General features: G+C 44.8%; 1 protein-coding gene across 3 annotated transcripts in view; it reads right to left on the bottom strand.

Moving 5' to 3' along the window:
• LOC138620835 (sodium- and chloride-dependent GABA transporter 2-like) overlaps positions 1–15,069 on the bottom strand; it is a 162,257-nt gene that overhangs the window by 104,923 nt on the left and 42,265 nt on the right. For all 3 annotated transcript variants that reach the window (XM_069698416.1, XM_069698417.1, XM_069698418.1), the window contains 2 exons: positions 10,811–10,921; positions 7,403–7,553 (listed from right to left, as the gene is read on the bottom strand). The gene's annotated coding sequence lies outside the window, so the exon portion shown is untranslated. The remainder of the gene's footprint in view (positions 1–7,402; positions 7,554–10,810; positions 10,922–15,069) is intronic.

Here is a 15,069-nt window from a genome sequence, read left to right as displayed (position 1 = left end):
TTTCTCTGTATGGGAAATCGGAAACATGTTTACAAGTCCGACTCATGATACCTGCTCTGTGCTTGTGTGCATCCATGCGTGCATGCACGCACATGTATGTAAACGCGTGCGACCTGTTCACCTCTCGCGCGGCTGATTTTGGCTGCGAGGTTCACCGGCTCTGAGGCTCTTCTGCTAGTTTAAGATCACTTATCTGTACCAGAACCTGCTTGCACACATCCATTGGTTCTTGTTCGTCCATGAAAGCGCATGCAGCTTTCACTTAAGGTCGAACAAAAGGAAGGAAGATGATCGGCTTAAGGAGAAGTAGAGGGTGAAGAGGTGAAGCTGGGACAAAAAGAAAGGGGGCGGCGCATCTATCAGGGCATCGGTGCTGAGTGAGTTGAGTGAGCACCAGACCGATAGCTGATGGATGGGCTCATATGTTTCCTGATGGGGGTAAAGATATGGATATGCATAAAATGTGTAGACTCATGCGGAGCAGACACCCACACACACACAAAAAATAAATAAAAGTAGGAGGTTATGTAATAGAGGACTCAGGTCATGCCTGTACAGTCTCTGTACGTGGGCTCCTCTTACAAAACCCCGTCTCCTCAGGGCTGCTTTCTTGTCCTCAAGTCAGAGGTCAGAAAATTCAGTTGGTTGCTTCACCTTCACTGTCTGTTCCACCAGCTTCTGTAACTTTACAACAACAAAAGTACAATCTCAAAGTTGCAAAAATGAGAAGGAGCTACATTTCAGGGAAATTTGGAGGCAGATAATAATAAAAGCGTGTAAAGAGAATTTGGAAATTCTGTTTAGCAATGAATGAATTAATACATTTTCACTTTCAGGGTTAGATATGGGAATAGAAAGCAAAGTTTGTAGAAAGCACAGTAGAACATACAGAAATAAAGCTGCCTTCAAGCACCTATAACTGTTGAGATTAAAAATTAAAGGCACAGACGCCTCATTCAGCAACTCAAAAGTAGAAGCGTTTACTTCCTGTTTCTCTCAATACAACAACGCCTAGCTAATAAATTAATAACACATCAGTTAAGTAACCTCTTCATGCTGCTGCTACTAAAACATTTTCCTCCCCGTCACATCACCGCACGCGTAACATAAATAAAACCCTCTTATGACCACTCAAATGTAGGGAAAGATTGCAACTTTTTTTTTTTACTCAAGTTAGATCTTCGGCTCGATGGAGCGCAACATTTACAACACGCACACTGATTTATACGCTGCACTCGTCCTGATGTTGCAGCAAAGTCGTCCTAAGGTTGGGGTAACAGTTGTGGGTTGCTGCCGTGCCCATACAAGGAGACGGTGTGCTCCCGTAAGAGCCGCTGCCGTGCTGGCAGGTTAATTGCATGTTATGTTGAAGTTTAGAGTGCTTCTTTTGTGGCTGCTTTCTCAGAAACTGAATACAGCCAGTCCTTTAAGATATTTTTACAAGTTCAAACAATAATACTGGTTTTGAGCTTTAGAATACTGAAGCGCTTCTAATTAAGTCAAATCCGGACTCAGGAAGACACATTATTTAATTTTCTTTTTTATAGTCATGCCTGAGTATAGGTACACGATGAACCGTTGTTTTTTCAGCTTCAACACATCGCGGCGCATCGTATGATTTACGGCCACTCAGCCTCCAGAGACAACGCGCGCACGCACACGCACACACTAAGAATACACATTCAACCTTTCATTGCCTACTTAAACTACTACTGTTCACTGATGAAAGCTGCGTGTCACATCTGAAACTTCCAGTAATCACAGCTAAAACTGCTGATCAGGTGCAGAGGCCTGTAACCGCGTATTTGTTGCGCCAACCGTGACGATCACTGTTTTCACATGAATCATCCCTCAGCGAACCGCTTCGTGTATGAAAACGGTGACGAGCGCCGTCAACGATTCACGCCGCCGCTCATTACTTGTTAGTTTTGGATTTCACGCTCGCTTCACAAGTTCTGTGTGAAATGAGCCGCCACATGTGCCGCTACGTTCGCTGCCAGAAGTGCTCCATCCATCACCGGTGTGCCCGTCCATCCGAGCATGTGAAAACAATGCACAAAGAAGCCTGTGTGCATGTGTCACGCCACGCCCACTCTCCCCTCAAGTGCCGTGATGAGACAGGTACCTAATGCCCCTATTGTTTTCTCCCTCAGGCACACGCATATAGACGCATATGTACCTTAAAGGATATGCAAGTCCCTGAGGTATTTCCTCTGTCTAAGCTGTGAGGTGACAAGCTGTCAGACCCCCGATGATTTGAGCTGTGATTAGAGAGGCAGGTAGGAGCGAAAAAGGAGCATTACACTTTTTTTCCCTGCTGCTCTGCAGTCTTGTGTGGTCCGACACACACACACACACACACACACACACACACACACACACACACACACACACACACACACGCGAATCACAATGAAGCTATTGTCTGTCACGGAGGAGACGTTAGGACTGAATACAGGAGAGGAGTGGGAAACAGCGTGAAGTGAAGGTGGGAAATGAGTGAATAGAGAGAAAGAAAGTTGACATGAAGTAAAGAAAATGATGCATGAAGGGAAGACAAACAGTGAAATATAAAGAGGGAGGGTTGGAGCGGGATTATAAAAAGAGAGGAGAGTTTATTTACCGCCGCTCAGGCGGCTGGGAATTGGAAAATTTCCCATTTGGCAACACCAAGAGAAATCGACAAACACGCTCCTCATCCTCTATATAAACCAACAGAGGGACAAAATGGAGGGCCGGAGGTCAGTATGATTTCTACACTACGTTTTTACACATTTTGATGCAACGCTGTTTAACACAGATGCCTCACCAATTATGGCTAGTTCACTTCATTTCGAAGCAAGCACATTTCTTCCTTTCATCCAGCTGCCGTGTCAAGTGGCATCAAACCTACTTCTCAAAGCTGTCCGCACCTCCCGCCTTCCTGGTGGGATATTCCTACTTCTTCCACTCGGAGGTCGGAACTTTCCCGCTTTCCAGTTGCTCATGAACGCACCACGAGTGCACATTTGTCTTGGAGTCAGAGCTAATTGATAATGAGCTTCTGTAAGGACGGAGATGTTTGAACCGCACAGTGTTTGGTTAGTAGACGTGTTCCAACTGCTGCTGAACAAAATGGAAATCAATGCTTTTTGCTGTTGACAGAGAAGAGCTTATGGTTTTCTTTACTTTCTGTGCGCTTTTATTCCAATGTATGTTCAAACATCCAGCGGTAACCATGACGATAAAAGCCAAACTATTTGAGAAGACGTTCCTCGACAAAGACCAAAGGTTACCTCTTCGCTGCATCACCGCTGCACCCACAGTCTCATCAAAGAGTGCACACTTTCCTCCTTTTTAATACAAACTCGCCTGCACAATAAGCTTTGGAAAAACTATTTCAGTTGGCGTCAGCGCAGAACGTCAATAGCGCAGAGTTAAACAGAAAAGCTTACGCACTCAAAGCTCACCGTGAATGCCATGAAGTAATGGGAGCGGCCTGTAATTAGGATACTTTCTATATATCATTCAGAAAGGAAGTAATACTTTTTAATGACCGCGTTTCACCGCTCAAGGCTCTCAAAGCCAAAACAACACAAACAAAGCAATTGGCTATTAAATAGGAGGTAGATAATGTTTTCATTAGCCGATTTGATTACAATGGATGACGGCAGGAAATCCCCGCAAACCATCTTTACAAAGCAAAGTTCATCTTTCAGTAAGAGTAAATGGGAAAAACTCAGGTTTCTATGGGTGCATTCTCACAAATATCACATGAAGTGCTACCAGAAACCAGAAACTCCACATTGACTTCAGTTTGACTTCATTGCATATCTTTGATTTCATGAGCATTTTCAGAGCTTGAAGGCTTCTGAAACACTGTCGCATGCAAATATCTCATGGACGTGTGTCTGGTATGCAAGGGCATATTTTGCTGCCGGCTGTGACAGGTTACAAATACTTTTCTTTTTCTTTCTGATTTACCTCAAATCATATCAGGCAGTTGTTTTTTTTTTCATCCAGGTTTAATTAAGATATCAACTGCGAGGACGGATGACTCTCGTAGCACCGGGTCGAACTCGGGGTCGAACTCGGAATCTAGAGGCCAGACACGTCGAGGGCTACACGATGCTGAGCAGTGTGGTCACACCTGAGAGAGAAGGCCGCCCCCACACATGCACACGAGCACGCAAACAGACTCAGACACAAACACAGACGTAGACATAAATACACAGACGCACACGCGCGGTCTCGCACACCAGCGCGGGTCGGCACAAAGGGCCGTGAAAACAGACAGACCGAAACACACGGACACGTGAACACACTCATCCGTAAACGTAGACAGATACTCGCACTCCGAGACGACGGTAGATACAGACACAGACACACTGAGCCCGCGGGGCGTTCGCTGTTATTTTTTTTCTGCCGCATGGCTGCTTCAGAGAAATAAAGGCAGAGCATCACGCCGCCGAGAGCTGATTCGGCCGTCCAGTCGGCGGTGGGCAACGAGCACAGGCCGTGTGGCGCGCTGCGAGGCCGGCCTGAAAACATTCGGCGCTGCAGGAGAAGCCTGCGTAGCTGCCAGACAGGCCAGTTTCAACACGCAGCGCTCACGGGCATACATCAAGCTTAAGTAAACTTCAAGTCAAGAAGAGAATGAGTTAAAGATTTTCAGTGAAAGAGGCTGCATGACAAACTTGACCTATTTCATCAGGTTTTCTATTTAGACTTGACTTGAATCAATACTGACTTTCTGCTGCTACTTAGTTTATCCAGCTGCTGATTTGTGATGCTTTCTGTCAAGTTATTTAGCCGTTTGGTACAACTTAAAGCAAAATGTTACGGACCTGATGCATGTAATATAAAACACTCTGGGAGATACAGGGGAACACAGTCAACACACTTTGATTCAATGCAAACTTTCCTGGCTCTTTCCCCCGTTTTAGGCCTGACTGCATTCACACCGCATGTGAAGCACGCCAGAGTTCACTTGGAAGGAAGCAACCACCGGGCCGGCTGCCTGACAAGTTAGACTGATTCGATGTGAGAGACAGAAAAAAAAAAAAACGCATGACCGAATATGTATATCTGTGTCTGACCGTCAGAAAAGGATGAACAGCAGCGTACACAGAAGAAGAAGTCAGGATCGCCTCGTGCCGACTTAAAGTTACAAACGCAGCGAAGCCTCGACCTCTACAGCGACCTTCTCTGCCATGCTCGCCATCACACACGCATATGTATCTACACACACACACACACACACACACACACACACACACACACAACAAACAAACACAGAGGACCATGGCAACTGTTGCTGTTTGGCTTCTCTTTGTCCACAATGAGCCCACCACCACCTCCAGCTTACCTTTGCTCCAGCGACCCACACTCACACATAAACATACCTGGAGCTACAATGGTTGTAAGCAGACTCACTTTTTTTTTTCTCATTCCTACAGTGATACCTGACAAGCGCTCCTCTACCTGCACTCTTTTCTGAGAATGTGTGCATACCATGTATGCGTGTGTTTGTGTGTGTGTGTGTGTGTGTGTGTGTGTGTGTGTGTGTGTGTGTGTGTGTGTGTGTGTGTGTGTGTGTGTGTGTGTGTGTGTGTGTGTGTGCAGGCAGGCCCGCACCCTGATGAAATCGCAGTAATCCTCGAGGGCCGATAAAGCCCTGTTGGTGGCAATCCGGGAGGCCCCCAAGCACTCGCCGCCCGGCCCAGCCAGGACCGAGCAGGAACCAGGAGCCGTAAGCTGCTTTCTCTGTGTCAGCCACCACATGCCGCACCAAGACACAGCCAGCGCAGGCGGCAGAGGGCATGTACGCACAGACAGAGGTGTAAACATACAGGGAAGTGACGCAGGGATATGAGCAGGGGACACAACTGCAGCATACAAATAGCACTTCCTCAAAACTATATAATAAAACAGTCTGTATGATCCATCCACAGTGTTACCTACTCAACACCGTTGAGTTTATCCCTCAGGAATAGTTTCTCAACCCTCATGCACCACCTTAAAAACAAGACCCTCCTCTTGGCTCCAGAAGCTGTCTGGAGAGGACTTTCCCGAAGTGCAACACTGACACCAACAGGCAGAAATGAAGAACTGCAGGCAGAACTCTCTTAAGGTGGACCAGCATTGATTTTGAACTAAAGTTTCAACAGGCTGAAAGCTGGTTGGTGCTCAGGTGGCAACTGGCTCAACATTAAAATCAATAAATTTGATTTGATTTGATTAGATTAAATTAGTCTGAGTTTTTATGGTGCTCTAATAGAAAAAGTTAAGGTGCTGTTCAATATTTTAACATAAAAGGGAAAACATCTTCAGAGGTGGTCAGGAGCCAAACCAAACGTGAATGATGCTGTCAGCCAAGCATAACAATTAAAACGTGTGTATCGGGCACACAGAACAACAACAGCATCACACACACACACACACACACACACACACACACACACACACACACACAACCCCACAGGGTGAAGGGGGTCAGTTGTTCGTTGATCAGCCAGCATACACGCTGTTGGGTGTCTGAAGCAGGAAAGGTTCAAGTTCAGGAATAAATTCAGTCATTAATCGAGTTAAAGAGGAAACTGCACAGAGCAAGAGCTACGAATGAGCCTCTTTACCACATATGGCAACGCTGACACAGCGCCGTGACATGAACAGAAACAAAAAAATGCATCTATAGCACTGCAAATCCAAGCAATCCAAAACTACTCTCAGGGGAATACACACGGGCCCCAGGCTTGTTTTTCCAGCTTCATTGTGCCTATCTATCTACGCATGGGGATGAAAGACCTTCGAGATCAAGCGCATCAGGCTAATAACCTGAGGGGTCCGTGGGTGAGAGACGGAGAGAGCGGATTTGATAAAGTAGAGAAGATTGAGCACACAATAGCCAGACGAGCGAGACGCGAGATAAGAGGATCAGCGAGACACACCGCAGGACCGGCGCTTTGACAGGAGAGAGGACCTGCAGGGGAGTGTGGAGCGCACACACGCACATCACATAATCCTGTGTCAAGGCATTTGGACACGCACACTATAAAATAAATACACAGCTATAAAACAAGAAATCTAAAAATGACTACCTGAGGGCTACACGTGCTGTAAGATGACACACACACACACACACACACACACACAGGGGGGCCAATAACCATACAGCCACCTCGGCATTCAATGCAACTGCAAAGCCAAACCTCAGCACAACAAAACACACGTGCATTCACTTCCTTCACACTCCGTTACGTCTTTGCAACAACACAACATCATGCATGACGTGACACTGCCGAAGTTTCAGCCAACATTACCAGCAATACATTTCTGCCCCCACTGGAAACACTGACGCAAACTGCATGAACAGTCCTATTATTGCCACGATAAGAAGCACGCAAATTAAACACAGACTTACTCATACAAGTGTCCACGCCCGCTCCATGTTGCAGCAGTATTCCTCATCATATCCCCTGCTGTGCACTTGTTTCCCAGTCCATGTCCAGTCCTGGCACCGCCAGGCTGTTGGGCCTCCTCAGCACGAGATCCGCAAATCATCTTCTTGGTATCTGCAGTTTGAATTGCAAAACATAAGCGATGGCTGCCACAGATTGTTGACTCACAGGCGTCTCACCTGCCAGTTTGTGTTTGGAGCCTTTAAGAAAACTCCACTGAACTTTTGTCTAATAGCTTTTCGGAACTCTTCTCCTAGTTTATTGGTGGCTCACGAACGCTTAAAGGTGCACGCCACCACCTCTGGTGTAGGAATGTGTGAATTTATGAGATTAGATTGATTACTGAAGAGGAAAAACAAAAATATTTTCCAATCCTGCCTAGATCATGAAGCCCTTCTTACTTCCCTGAAGTCCTGTCCTGTGCTCAGTATTGATTTTAAACTGCAAGCCTGCCCTGTCTGATGTCCTATATTCCCTCATATCTCTCTCTATGAATTACACTTGCTCCACTGGATGTACATCATACGCATCTGATTGACTTTTATGACTGAATGGAGCTCCTCCAGACCGTTTAACAGGAGATGCCTTCTGTACATACTGTTGTCATTTACTTCTTTTCCAGCTTTAACACCCACCCACCAACACTGTACCTAAATATAACCCTCCTTTGTAATCTTAAAATCACAATGTAAATTTTTCTCATGAAGAACCACATTATTTGAGGGTTAAACTACAAGTTAGACACTTGAAATGTTGCAAATAAAACCATAAAACTCGTGTGCGCACACACACACACACACAATACAGAACAGTTGGTCTATAACGTGTAAAAAAACAATAATTATGCAGCTGATGACACAACCAATTCAATCAGTTTTCCGGCTCTTGTTTGTTGATCAGCCAGACTCGTTGTTGTGCTCCCACTTCTCAGAAATTATCTTGTTATTATTACCGATAGAAAGTTGGCAAAAGTAAGCAGTAATACAAAGTAATACAGATCTGTGTCTACAGTGAGGCATCTGTTGGCCTTTACTGCATATTTCTCTGTCTTTATGTGTGGTTACTGGCCGACTGCTCGATTGTTGTGTTTTGTCTCTTTTGTCTTTACTGTAAGCGGGATCAAACCAAATCGGCTTCATTCAGCGACTCTTCTCGTCTCCACCAGCTTTATTGCCTTTGTCCTCTTTCATATTTGACACAGATTAGTGTACTCTGGCAATGAAAACCGCTCGAGCTCCTTCGGGGAGACATGGGTTTCATGAAAACAGATCGCACGAGTGGAAATATGAAGCGTGTGCCAAGATTTTCAAATCTCGGGCGAAAACTTGGACAACAAAAACTGATTGCAGTGGAGTTGTGATTACGGGGCCGAAATGGGAAAAGCTTGGGGATGTGATTATTTTTGTAATCTCAGATACAACTGAAGAGTCACTACAGATGTGAAACAACAAGCAGGACGGATTAGATGTAAATCTTAACTTCGTGTTCAGCTGCTTTCACGCTGCTGACTCATGTTCAGCAGCGTTACGACGCAGCTTCACCTCCACGCCACGTCACTCCTCTTCGTAAGAGGCCTTCCCCCTCTTATCGGAAAATGATTCACTGACCTCAACACTTCTGGACACACTTTGGGAGATTTTGTTTTCTCCGTCAACCAACGTCAAATCGACATCTTGCTAACGTCACAACAAACGCGAGCTGTCAAGTGTCTTGAGGGCTGAAGCTGCAGCCAAGTTGAAGCTAATATAAACAAGGATGAGGACGGACGTGTTTCGAGAAAAGAGGTGGAGCAGAACTGGGAGCCCCTGACCTCTTTTTGTTGCCCTTTAAGTTTGGACGCGACCCAGGCTTTGAAACCCAGCAGTTTGCTGACTATTATTATTTCTCATCGCGTCCCTTGGGAGATGGGAGCGGGTAAAAGAGCGGGGAAGATTTTACAGGAACCACATGGTTGAGTCAGACAATTGACTCAGGATCAATGGCAATTTTAATTTAATCTTCGTGTATTAATCACTCGTGACAGTAAGACTTTCAAAATAAAACTTCAGCAAGAAGGGTGTCACGTGGGTAGTGACACATTATTTTACAGCAAAACGTCAAGTTGGGGTCGGGGACGATACTTCGGTCTCCACAATGGAAAGGAACCAGTATTTGCATCTTCGTCTTTACGATGGTCAGTTTTCTTTGAACTGTTTTTTTTTTTTTTTTTTTTTAAGTCACCTAAAATGGAAAAGTTTATCAGTTGTATAATGCAACAAGGTACACACAACTGCAGCCTCAAGCAGCCAAATAAAAAATTGGTACGGTATTAATTTGTATTTTCTTGGATACGTCCCACTAAAGTCATGGAACATCCTTCCTACTATAACATGTACTTGAATGCAGTTTTGCCTGTAAACACACAGACGTGATGGTCTTCTTTGTCCTCCTCACTGACCACCAACCTCCAGCTGGCTGGATTTGTTTGCCACGGGGGTAAACAACCAGCGCCTGCACTCCACATCCCCTCGTCTCTTTGGTGGAGCCAGACTTGTTAACAACTCATTTGGCCACAAAGGCAAAACTGACCGCAACATGTTGTTTGTCCCAAAAACAACCCTGAATAATTTTTCATAGGTTTCATATTCAGATATTTCCAGCTGGTGTGAGCTTACAAAAACCTTCCGGGGTCAGAGGCCTGGCTCTGTTCCTCGAGGGGACCGTTTCTCCTTGTGTGATTTATTCCGTAAAATAAAACAGCCTGCTATTGAAGACATCAATTCCATTTAATGTGTCTTCTCGTCTTCCAGTTGTTTACAAAGGCTTGCACTTGTTGTACACTCGTTGTGTACACTGCCAGGCCTTCACATGGACTTACAGGGTGTTTTAATAACAGTTTAGGTTGGCCGGACTCGTCTTCGTCAACTCACTTCATCCTCGTGTCAAATTATTCTTGGATCTGCCAGCTCTCGTCCTCATCCATCTCCTTTGTCCTCCCAGTTTGTCCCCATTTGAAGTTTTTACATGTCTTTCTTAGGCAGTGCTTTTCTAGATTTGATCTTTAACCATTTCTGTTTCTGCGACAATGAAGTTGTCGACCACCCAGGGCCATTAACCCGCAGGGTTACCGTCAACATCAAGGTCTAACGCACACACTCTTAAAAGTCAGATGTAAAGCTGGAAAGCCTATAAAGGGAAGTTACGCAATAAAGGTCCAGTGGGGTGGAATCTTACGGTCAAAACCCTCTCCAGTTCTGTGGAGCTGTTGGTGAAACTGTAAAGCACTAAGGAAGGTCAACTAGAAATCAAAAGGAAGTGAAACACTGGCTTACACAAGGAGCAGATGAGGAGAAACATGGAGGTGAAAAAGAGAGCGTGCGTGTGTGCTTTACCTTCCACACTGGTGGGCGCGCAGTCGCTCATTGTGCCGACTGTGTTCTCTCGCCGTGTCCTCTCCCCCGTGTCCATTATGGCGATAAGGCCTTCATTGAAGTGCTGCCAGCCTACAGATAAAGAGCCACAGAGAAAGTTTCTGTGAACATGCCGCTCCCGCAGACCCCCGGCACCTCACCAGTGCCAGGCTCCCATCAACATCCCTCCAGTCCACATTTCTCCTCTCCTTTACTCAACTTTTATTTGTCAAACTCTTTCCTTTGAGCTACGTTCTAATTCTTTTGCAAGACTGAATATGTCTCAGAAAGGAGTTGAAACACGCTTGAATTAGGTTTCATTCTTTTTACAATGTCAGCACTGATACCAAACCCCATTCAAAAAAATGCTAGTTTAAGGTTAGAAATAATAAGATGATGTTGGTGATTGATATTGTGGATGGATTTTTGCTTGATTTTGACTTGCAATCATACTATCAGTCCTACAGTCAAATAAACTCTCCAATAAAACCACAAAATACTAAAGAAAAAGAAGCTTCCTCTTCTCTTTCTTCTCTAAACATCTTTCTTACATCCTTGTCAGGGCACCAATTAGTCCTCAGTTGGATACTTACTGTCCACAGATGAGATCTGAGAGGTGGCCGCGCATGGGTGCACCTTCACAAACACTGTACACATCACAGGTTTTGTTGTCTGTCCGTGCGCGCGCGCACACACACACACACACACTCGGATGTATGTGTGCGTGACGGTAGGTGCTTTGAAGTGCTGCCGTGTGGATTGCAGCCACACACTGAGGGCGAAGCAGGGAGGCTGTCGTGCCATGCTGGTCCTCCTCCTCGCCTGTTTCCTCAAAGGCCCCTCGAGACGCAGCATGCCCTGTGGTGCCATTCAGCGAGGATTGCCAAACAATGAGGCGAACTAAACCCCTTAAAGAGGCACAAGAACTGGACTGAGTGTCACGCATAGAAGGAGAACCTGAGAGCTTTACCTTCGATGAATCACAAAAGTCATCATATTCATTGCTGTGATATTTCACTGACCATGTTTAATCCCAACAGGAGATTTTTTTTTTTTTTTTAATTATTTTGTGATTGTTGCGATCAGAAATGCTTGATTTTCAGTAGCTTTTCTCAAAAATTGCAGTAGTTATCAAAAAGTGCAAGCTGTCCAGTCAACCAGAAAAAAATTAAGTTTATCTTGATGATGACTACAAAGGCTGAAGAGCCTTGGTGTCTGCAAATGATGATACATTTTTGTTAACAAAGCAAGTTTTGTTTGTAAAAGGCTTACTTTGTGCCATAAAACCATCAGCAGAGTTTCTATTGAGGAACTTTTTTGCAGAAACATTGCAGGAACTTTGAAAAGTGGCAGGCTCTGGCAAATATTGAGGGGATTGCTAGAATTGGTCTTGATTATTGTGACTAAAATCACATTTATGACTGAATTATAACTATTACGCCCGGAGAGAGGATTCTGTTTTAATATGTCTCATGATTTGCAGAGACACAGCACATTACCGGACAATATCTGTGCAGCCGGGGCCTCTCACTGTGCTTTCCTGGTTATTTAGAAACGTGGCAGCAAGCAGAAGAAAAAGAAACAGAAGACCATGTTTCTCATATAAGTACATGATGAGTTTCATCCCAGCCACCTCTGACCCCTTTTAATAAACAGAGTTGCTGCTGGCAGGAATCAGCAGACAGAGTTTTGGCTTTGGTGCATTGTGAAATGTTATGTTATCATTCATCAACCATGTTGAGTGGACACCGAGTTTTCACGTGCTGAAGCAGATGCTCTTCCTGGGTGAGATCAGGAAGAAAAAAAAAAAAGAAGTTGTGACCCAGTTAGGGCTGCGCCAACACAAAGAGTTTGCTCTGGATTTATTTGTGTGGGATCCGACCGGACCAACGGAGACCGGAGCAGACAGGGAGATCATTCACAAAGGGAGCTGGTGGAAGAAATGAGGATCGCCGCCGTGCCCTGTGTTTGTCAACAAAGTTTCCCCTCCAGCTGTGACGGTGCTCTCTTTGGATTTTTCCAAAGCCGTGCACCACCGCAGCAGCACAGAAATCCACTTGGCGAGGAGTGGCGGCCTCATTCTTCCTGTGCATTTTCTAAAAACACATGCTGATGTGCCACGGACCTGCCGTGCAAAATATGGGTCGTAAGGAGTTTTATTAGCTTATAATGGTGTATTTTTTTTCCCCTTACAAAGAAAACAAGTCATTACTTAGCGCTTTGCTTTATGTTGCAAGACAGAAATTAAGAGTGTAGAGGTCGGAGTGGTGGAAGGATCCTTTCCTACACTTAACCATACCACAGTTGCCATACATTATTATTGCAGAGAGGGAGAATGTAAACAATTGTTGGCACTGGATGTCAAAAGAAACACCGTCAATCAATGGAATCCAGCAATTTGTAAAATTATCCAATGCTGACAGCCTTGCCTAGGAACAGGATGAAAATATTCTGACCTTCCACTCTTAAAGATGGGATTGGTATAAACCACGAGAGAGCTACTTGCTAAATACGTGTGTGTTGAGTTTCAGTTTGTTATTGTTCTCATAAAAGAAGCTTATTCAGCTGGTTTGGTGGAGTTCAACTATGTGAACAATAACTGTTACAGCTTCATGAGAAGCTCTCGGACACTTTCGATACTTCTCCTAATCCTAATCGTGTCATTTAACTGCTCAGAGTCAGTCATTCTGGGGAAATTTCAAAGATCTGTGTAAAAGGAGAGGAGGCAAAGTAGGCTCACCAAAACAATTCCACCACTTCATCCTAAAGTATCTGCAGGAATGCGACGAGAGCCGCGGATGGATGATATTACGGACTGTCTGAGGGTGTTTCTTTCCTCGTTAAAATCCTGTCGGTTAAGGGAGGGGAACATAGAGAAGCTCCTCTTCAAAAAGCGGTTTGTCATTTTTGTGGTCTGTCGTGGTTATATTTGTTTCTTGTTCGAGCTCTTTCTGGCAACCGCAGGGCCCAGAGACGGCACAGAATGTGGCACCACTGCTGTCTGCAAGGAGGCTGGAAGTCAAGGCAGAAATATTGGCAAAACATAAACAATATATATTTAATAAAAATAACGACACCTTTTCTGACACCGTTAAGAGGTTTCGAACACTGTTTCTCTGTTTACCATGAGATGGAATGGAAACGTGTGGATGGAAAAATCGTCCAAATTTTTCCACTTAATCAAATTAGACAAATACAAATAACCTCGTCTCTTATTTAGATGAACTAAGCACAGTAAAGCCACCGTGATTGCATGAAATTTTTCGAGGGGAGGTATATTTTTCCATGACTGCTGCTGAGTGTCTTTTGCTCCAAAAGGTGGATTGCACGGTGCCCCGAACACTTCCAATAGCAAGAAGGGGAAAAAAAAAATCCATGTAAATTATATCTGAAACTCGTGCGCTCTGCAACCGTGAAAGGTGCGGGCGCACGGCTGCCTGTCATAATATGTCCTTGGAAACGGCTCGGGTCAAATAATTTTAGTCTTGGCGTTTTGTTTTAAGCTGGACGAAGTTCAGGAATGGTGGAATGGTGGAATTTGCTGCATTCGGATTCAAATAGAGTGAAGTGGTGGCTGGGTGACAGAAAAATATTGTTTTCTTCGTATGCCGATGTCCGACGGACTTTTCCTTTCAACCTGCCTGGATGGATGAACATCACCTACAATATGTGCGTCCATAAATTGGTATCCATCGTTTCCGAGTCCGTTTGTGGCGATAAAAAGGATGAATTTTGGATCTACAAGCTCAAGTTGGGAAAAAAAAAGAAAAAGAAGGGAGTTTGAAGCAGTTTAACCTAGTCTGGTGCATATGGCAGCTATCTGGCTTAATTGCCAGGGATTTCCATCGCTTCTTAGCAGTTTAATCATCTCTCGCCGATTTTTTTTTTTTGTGGGCCATCTGGAAATGATATGCTCTCAATTAAGTCTCCTCTTCCCTGTTCAAGGTTTTAAGACTTTCTCCCACTTTGAAGTTGCTTCCAGGCCTACAGCAAACTGAGGCTTTGCTTCGGCTTCACCTAGGCCGCGATGCTTAAACCTCTGTTTAGGAGCTTCTGCCGCAAATCACTTATCTCCCGGCCTCATTTTTCCTTCCAGTCTTGCTTTGTTTCATTAACTTGGTCCTCGTTACCCGAGGAAGTGGAAAATGATCGAAGAACTGTTGGATGAAATTTAAAGAGGGGCATTTTTCTTTCAGCGAGGCTGACAGGTAGTAACGGTGCTTACAAAAAAAAGGTCCTTG

Source organism: Brachyistius frenatus, unplaced genomic scaffold (genome assembly GCF_029030835.1).
Source record: "Brachyistius frenatus isolate BFR_SWC_R1_liver_20210118 unplaced genomic scaffold, ASM2903083v1 Contig_26, whole genome shotgun sequence".
Lineage (NCBI taxonomy): Eukaryota > Metazoa > Chordata > Actinopteri > Embiotocidae > Brachyistius > Brachyistius frenatus.
Note: the sequence above shows the minus strand (reverse complement) of the source record. Positions and strands in the feature narration are given on the sequence as shown.